Source organism: Amia ocellicauda, chromosome 12 (genome assembly GCF_036373705.1).
Source record: "Amia ocellicauda isolate fAmiCal2 chromosome 12, fAmiCal2.hap1, whole genome shotgun sequence".
NCBI lineage: Eukaryota > Metazoa > Chordata > Actinopteri > Amiiformes > Amiidae > Amia > Amia ocellicauda.
Genome location: NC_089861.1, coordinates 1,460,167 through 1,468,902, shown reverse-complemented (window position 1 = coordinate 1,468,902; position 8,736 = coordinate 1,460,167).

The window sequence follows — 8,736 nt, the reverse complement described above, 5'->3', positions numbered from 1 at the left end:
GCTGCCGCTTTGTACGTCAGCAGAAAAAACAAATACGTCATCAAGCGACGCCGCTCGTAGCCTGCAGCGTGGCAGCGGCGTGTGTTTTGACGGGTGTTTGTGTCCTGATTAGTAGCACTACTTCTAGTGTAGCTGACTGTTTGCTTGTAATGGTAGGTTACTCAAGTACTGAAAAGCAAAATAAGGGTGACTTGATTATATCCTTGCGGTACAGTTATTAATTTAACTGCACCATTGTAACTCGTGTTGATGCTGTTGGACGCTGAACTTTAGGTTATTTATTTAAAAGCCTGCATTCCGCCATGTATTCATACTTTCTGAGTTTAGTCAGACATATTGCCTGCAGTGCCAGTCCTGTGCACATGCCCCATTATTCAGTCAAGCTGCGTGTAGATGACATGTAGTAGAGATCTGTGTGGATACCCCAGGACATTAAATAAAGCTGTATACGTGACTCTATGACTCCAGCGACGTGTCCTGTATGAGTACCACAACTCACTCAAATGAAGTATAAATGCTTTTATTACATTCCCACACAACTCTCACTGTCAGGGGTGAGTGCATGCTTGTGTTTGAGCAGGTGTGTGAGAGTAATGAAATGCAGTGTAACAGGGGGAGCTGCATGGACTAATAAGAGGTTTAATTGTACAGATGAGGCTCCACTGAGTTAATTCGCTGTAATGAGCCCATTTGGTTTGACTCACAGCTCAGAGACTCTCTGCGTCCTGCCACAGCACCAGCCAGCAACACAAGAACACCCCCGAGGATCGCATTACTGCTGTTATCATTGGCATCGGTATTTAGCAGACAGCCCTATCCAAGGATAACCGATCACTGACCCACCAAATGTCCTACAATATGCACACATCCATCCACACACTAGCACAGGGGTCAGAGCATCACCGGGAGAGTTGTGCTCATCCAGTTATCCAGCTGGTGATGAGGAAATGCAGCTAGAAATCCAGAGTTTTACAACCACTTACTAATTAAAAGCAGGAATTCAACACTTTCCAAACACATACCTCGTTCCCAAGAATGTTAATTCCACACGTCTCCCGGGGCTCAGATGGCAAAGGGACGAGGCCAGCTCCGCGAACAGTGCCATTGTGTGAGGACAATAGCTAGAAAGGTAGCCATGGTAATAACTAAACGTAGACGTGGGCAGATGCAGCTTTTAAATGCGATGTTTATTTTAGAGATCATGTTCAACAATTGCAGAAGAAATAAAACTATCCCTTCAATATATTAATGTATGATATACCACATCAATTCATAGTATAGGAGCTGATTATCAGAAAACGTATTGTATTTAATAAACTAATATCAATATCAATGTGTTGATATTATATGACCTGAGCAGATTAATCAGTATTCATTGTCTTTTTTTTTAATACCACTGCACTATACTGTATTTTACTGGTTCATTTTATGGAACAGGCTGTAATAACAGATGAGATCAAAACGTCTAAGATAGAAACCAAAAACAGTCAACAAATCCTAAAGCACAATCCGCGCTGCGTGTCAAGTGTTCGGTGGTTCCATTCATGGGCCGTATTTTGTGTTGATCAGTGGGAGGTGTATCCAATCTCAGTGAAACAACAGAGAACGAATTATGGTTGTCTGTCTGAGCTGAAGATAGAAGAAGTTTGTTTAGTCTGTGTTAATGGAAAGCAGGTGGCAGACGGCTACACTTCACTGTGAAATTGTTGCCTTTCTGTCACCGATTTCACTGCAAATTGCTTTGAGGTCCTTGAATGTGAGGAGAATCACAATATTTAGTGTTGATAGAAGTTCCAGCTTTGAGACTTATTATTGTGGTCCCACTCAGAAATGGCATTGGGCTTCAATTGTCCCAGTTTTTCTGCATCTCACCTTAACACACCTCTCTCTCTCTCACACACACACACACACACGTATGCTTATATATGATAAAACCATACTCAGAACTCAAATGTGGGAAATCATTTTCATAGCTATACATAATTGCAAAAATGTGGTTTATTTTCCAATACGATAACTTATTTGTAACTAATAAAACAAAGCATTACTAGAATATGGTCCATATACTCTTATACAAATAGATTATTTTTTAAATAAAATAAAAATGTAGATTGTTACTGCCTAATACCCTGAGATATAGATTGATTATATATATTTTGTTTTCTTTTGGTCAGAATACATTATACAATTAGAGCTGTTACAAAATAGTTTTGATCTATAGACTTTTAAGCATAACGTAAGGTCTGTCTTGTTATAAATAGTCATTTCAGAATTGTTTTTCATATTGTAATACAGACTAATCACAACTGGCTTTCCACCCACAAGACCTCAACCACTGTGGTAATTGCCCCTTTCCCTCGTCAGTACAGTATTCGTGCTGAGTCATGAACCACCCCAGCGTGCCCCTCTGTATGGTCTGTGAGCAGGCCAGCTCTCTTCAATATTTCAAAATCGTTCTGGCCGTGATGTAGAGTCGCTGTTTACATGCTATGGAAATAAAAGGTCAAGTACAGGTTTGAAAAATACAACCTGGATGTAGGAGTCTTGCTCAAGAACAAGGCTGGTCTTAACCCCGCGGTGTCTGTGTGGTTCCTATTGAAGAGCATCTGTGAGCCCCGAGAACACGATGGCTTGTCACTTTGACTAAACAGTCCTCACTGTGATTTGACAACCTGTTCAGAAACGGCATTTCTTCTCATGCACTGGAGAATTGCTTCGGGCCAGCTGTCTGACAGTGTCTTCGCCACCCAGGCAGGGAGGGATTATACGAGCTTCACTGGATTTTGTTCAGAAACTTCCCCACACTAGTCAAACTCCTTCCTGTCTCAGGTCCTCTTTACAAAACAATGAGGATTATGCATTTTACTTATCAACACCTAAACCGTCCCATACACAAGGACACAAAAGAAAGACTCCTTTTGTGATATTGCTACAGTTGCATGGGGAGGGGGATACTCCAAAGTAGTATGTTATATACATACAAGTAGTATGTTATATACATACAATACGATATTTGTCACCCATCTGTATATATATAGAACAGCTTCAATGCTCTTGGCACAGATTGTACGAGTCTCTGGACTCTACTGGAGGGAGGAACACCATTCTTCCAAAACATATTCCCTCATTTGGGGTTTTGATGATGGTGGTGGAGAGCGCTGTCTAACACATCGGTCCACAATCTCCCATAGGTGTTCAACTGGGTTGAGATCTGGTAACTGAAGGCCAGAGCATATGAGTCTCATCATTTTCATACTCATCACACCATTCAGTGACCCTCGTGCCCTGTGGATGGGGCATTGTCATCCTGGAAGAGACCACTCCCATCAGGAGAGAAATGTGTCACCACAGGATAAAGGTGATCACTCAGGATAACTCTGTCATGATTTGCAGTGATCCTTCCCTCTAAGGGGACAAGTGGACACAAACCCTGCCAGGAAAATGCCCCCCACAGCATAACAGAGCCTCCGGACCCCCTCACTGTAGGGGTCCAGCAGTCAGGCCTGTCCCGTTCTCTTGGTGTCCCACACATGCACTCGCCCACTTGTCCAGAACACGAGCCAGTTGAGCGTCTGTGACTGAAGCTCCTGCCATTCGTGCCCCAATAATGACCCTCTTTCACAGTCACTTAGATCCTTTCCAAAATCAAGGTCAGCTGGACCTGCTCAGCATTTGTATACATGCACAGAGCAGGATAGGATGTTAATTGATTAATTGTATCATGCAGTACACCTGTTTGGAGGCGTCTGCATTCGTTATGTTCCTCCACTCATTTATTCAGGTTTTTCCTTTAATTTGTCACCCGTCTGTATCTACATGAAGATAAGTACCCAGTCAACTAAATTATGTTGTGGTAACATTGCTGCACTGAAGTGAACAGTGATCTCATGCGACTTCAGGGGGTGTTATTCTACAATGTTATACATTTACATCTGTAACAACTTTGAAGGTAAAAAATATATATTGGTAAATTACAAAATCAAAATACACAGAACGCTTAGAACAGCTTATGTAAAAAGAAAAGATTTTACAAAATATACTGTATATATGCCCACAAAATGATACAGTAGCACTTATATATATATATTGTTCCAGAGAGGGACCACACATGCAGACATTGTTATTGTGTAACAATCAGAGTCTGGATGATACGTTCGTGCCACATTTTTATCACTTCTTCTTTGTCGGAATCAAAATACAACCAAACCACAACCTCACACAACGTTCCCATGAATCAATGTGCTAGCTGGGCATACATACACACAAATGCTCCTGTGATATCACTATCATTTTTCTTATTTCTACTTTTATTTGCACTTTGCACTTGATTTATTGGACTCTCGTTATTTGAAATAGTTGATTTCTTCATTATTTAATTCTGTATTGTACTATTGACGTTTTGTTCTTTATAATTATCCTTTAATTCACCACACAAGCCGAGCTGCCCAGTGCCATTGACCGGCGGAGTCTGCCTGGCCTCGTGTCAGCCCATGCTCTTCTGGCCGAGCTGAAGAAGAGGCACAGGGACCTGAGGAACAAACACAGAAAGTCTGATTCATCTGAAACAGAAACTATGAACTGTGCCGGGGGTGAGGGCTCCTTGCGGTGCTTCTTTGTTCTCTTCTGGTCCTCATTTTTCTGGTCTAGTTTTTCTTGTGCAGTTGTTTTTTAATAGATATAATTTTTAGCAAGGGGGTTATAATAGATTTTGGGTTTAGCTGTTTATTTAGCTGAGTTTACTTTTGGTTCTGTATTTATATTTATCTAGGGAATATTTGTAAGATCCTTTAATTTTAAATATGTAGATTAGTCTTAGTAGCTACTTCCCCCTGTTGATGAAAACGACGCAAATTTCTCTCGCTGCGCGTTTGTCTGCTATAAGCTCTGAAGCAAAATAAGGAGTCGTCGTCTGTGCTCGCCCGAGTCCGTCGCAGGGAGCTGAATCTGTCAAATCTGCTAATTAAAACCAGAGGAAACGTGAAGCCAATCAACAATGCAGTACAACAGAGTACAAGACACCATAATGTGGAGAATCAATGTCCTGCAAGGAGCTGGGCTGTGTGTCAAATCCACGATTGACGCACAGGTGTTGTGAAACGTGTGTGGCCTCGCAGATCCACAACGCACGCAGAGGAGCCGGGCCAGGCAGGCTGATAAGAGTGTGTGCGTTCGTGATCTGTGGATGAAAAGCTTTCTGTGTCAGTTGACATATTGTCCCCCTCCTGTTGAATGCAGGTGTGTGACTAAGATAAATGGTCTCAGAGAGGCAATAAAACAGAAATTTTCCCTCTTTTGTTGCCCAGGTGGAAAGTGTATTTAACATTGCCGTAGGAAAATAGCAGAGATAAAAACTATGATTGTGATCAAGCCCTGGCTTATTTTTGTTATTAAAGACTACATGTTTATTCATTATAAACAAAACCAACAAGCGCAGACGTGTCGACTCCTGTGCTGCGTGTTTGCATGCTCGCTGCAGTCGCATACTCAGTATTGCAGACGCACACTCGGCGCGGACGCTGGAGTTTTACACAGGGATCGTCCACAACTTAGATATCGGGGTTTCGGCTGCTCCTTTGGGAATAGGACAGCTGATGGAAATAGCTATTCAAGACGTGCTGACTTGAAGGCTAGTTTTGACACCTTTGTTTTTGCGTTGATCGTGGTCAGTACAACATCTTCCTCATGCGCACAGCTGTGCTTGTTGCAGTGCCTCTCCTGCCTGGGTTTTGTTTGTGAGGCCGTTCATTTTGCAGCTGTCAGCTGGTAGGTTGAAGCAAATGGCCACTTGTACTTGTGGTCTTGTGGAAAGAGTCTTCTTCAGTTAATGAAAGGTTAGCAGTTGTGACTGTGTGATTGTTGCCTTGCTGTACTGATGGCGCACTGCAATTTACAGATGTCATGTCACAACGGCTCACCTTTCGCATGGTCAGGCATGGGATCACTCATTGAGTCGAGAGTTTTCAACAAGACACTTCCAGCAATCAAACACACACGCACACACACACACACACATCGTTTAACAGACTAAAATGTATTTACAATACAATCACGTTTTTCATATACAAAAAGGGGCCAATTTTGGCATAAGAAAAATATTAAGATCCCACACTTCTACTGTATATTAAAGGATATGTTGGTTCCCAGTGGAAACCTTCAGGGAGCTGATTATGTCTACCAGGATATCGGGGGTCAACTCAGGTCAGGAAACTAACAATTAGCCAATGCATGTGGGTGGCAAAGACAGATAGCTGGGATCCCATCAGCCCTCTCTCTTAATTTTCCACCTGGGTGCCCTCGCCTGTGTGTCACAGGAGGTCGTCTGCTGGGCTGATTTTGTCGGTTACTTTAAGTGTGTTAAAACTAAAGTACGAGGCAATGCTGTGCCTCTCTGGAGCACGTCTCCCTCTGCTCTCCCAGACGACCTTCGGCACAATCCTGCAGGAAAATGCACTCTGAGGAACAGCATGAAGACAGTACTGAAACAGTGTGCCGCACACTGACTCGAAACGGGATCCTCCAGCCTGTGGTAGCACGTGCCCCATTAGGAACTAATTCAATTGATCACAACAGGCTCAATAATGTAGCCGATTTCACCAGACCAGGAACCGGCCTGACAGGAAATGAACACTCTGATCAAATAACCCTATAAAACTGCTGCAGGAATATAAACAAACAAACAAACAAATAAATAACCCAGAGATCTTTGTACTCAGTCAGTCAGTCAGTCAGACAGTGTTAATGGACTGTAGTGTATCAGTCAGTCATTGTGTCATTGTGTATTTGTAGCTCTTGACCATTCAGAGAACACAAAAGGCTCAAATGGAGCCCAAATGAATGGAAACGTCTTCCTTAAACACCTGGAGACAGTTGCGGCAGGATATTGGGAAACAGTTTTCCATGCAGTTCAGTAGATTTATATTCGGCAGCATTTCAGTTGGGTAGGGGGGTTCTTGGCACGGATTCTGCAGCACACAACACTTATCTGGACAAAAACCAAACACACAAACAAACAAACAAATAACAATCAATGTGAACGAACTTGTGTCTGATTATTTTTAAGTTAAAAAGTGCCAAGTATAATATGAAGTATTTGGCTGAGAGATGTATATCCGTATCTTCTACATTCAGGTCAGGGTTAGGAGTCAGGGTTTAGGTCTTAGGGTTGGGATCGTGTTTGGAGGATGGAGGAAGTATCTGGTGTTAGGGGTCAGAGTTCAGATTGAGGGTCGCATTCATTGCTAGGGTCCACACCTCCCCCATTCTGGAACAAATGATTCGATTCTGTCGCCTGGAAGGATTGTGTTTATTACGCTTCATCGGCATCAGTACAATGAATACATATACAAGTACGGACTACGACATATCGTTTTAAAAAGTTCTCAATACCACAGCAGTACATTTGACAAACACGACCAAGGATATCGATATCAGAAGAAGGTGAAGAGACGCAGCACGAGAGCCAGCCGCTGCAGCTCGCCTCCGGACACCCTGCGTCGAGCTCCACAGCCGCTCTGCGGAAACGTGGCAGCGTTGAGTCGACTCGCTCTCACGGGCGTTCAGTCACAGGCATCGCCAGACACAGATTTGTGAAATAGAATCAAGTCTTTTACTTTTTGAATGCAGACCTCATTTACATCATTATAAACCCCTGCTCTGACAATAAATGCATTCGTAATAAATCACAGCACCTCCATTCAAACGTCAGCGTTCAGATAATTTCGCAAAGTAATTTACTCTGTCCTACCCCACCTGCATCTGGTTGATACAATCTCTAATGAAATAATCCCTCTCTCTCTGTGTATATATATATATATACACTCACCTAAAGGATTATTAGGAACACCTGTTCAATTTCTCATTAATGCAATTATCTAACCAACCAATCACATGGCAGTTGCTTCAATGCATTTAGGGGTGTGGTCCTGGTCAAGACAATCTCCTGAACTCCAAACTGAATGTCTGAATGGGAAAGAAAGGTGATTTAAGCAATTTTGAGCGTGGCATGGTTGTTGGTGCCAGACGGGCCGGTCTGAGTATTTCACAATCTGCTCAGTTACTGGGATTTTCACGCACAACCATTTCTAGGGTTTACAAAGAATGGTGTGAAAAGGGAAAAACATCCAGTATGCGGCAGTCCTGTGGGCGAAAATGCCTTGTTGATGCTAGAGGTCAGAGGAGAATGGGCCGACTGATTCAAGCTGATAGAAGAGCAACTTTGACTGAAATAACCACTCGTTACAACCGAGGTATGCAGCAAAGCATTTGTGAAGCCACAACACGTACAACCTTGAGGCAGATGGGCTACAACAGCAGAAGACCCCACCGGGTACCACTCATCTCCACTACAAATAGGAAAAAGAGGCTACAATTTGCACAAGCTCACCAAAATTGGATAGTTGAAGACTGGAAAAATGTTGCCTGGTCTGATGAGTCTCGATTTCTGTTGAGACATTCAGATGGTAGAGTCAGAATTTGGCGTAAACAGAATGAGAACATGGATCCATCATGCCTTGTTACCACTGTGCAGGCTGGTGGTGGTGGTGTAATGGTGTGGGGGATGTTTTCTTGGCACACTTTAGGCCCCTTAGTGCCGATTGGGCATCGTTTAAATGCCACGGCCTACCTGAGCATTGTTTCTGACCATGTCCATCCCTTTATGACCACCATGTACCCATCCTCTGATGGCTACTTCCAGCAGGATAATGCACCATGTCACAAAGGTGGAATCATTTCAAA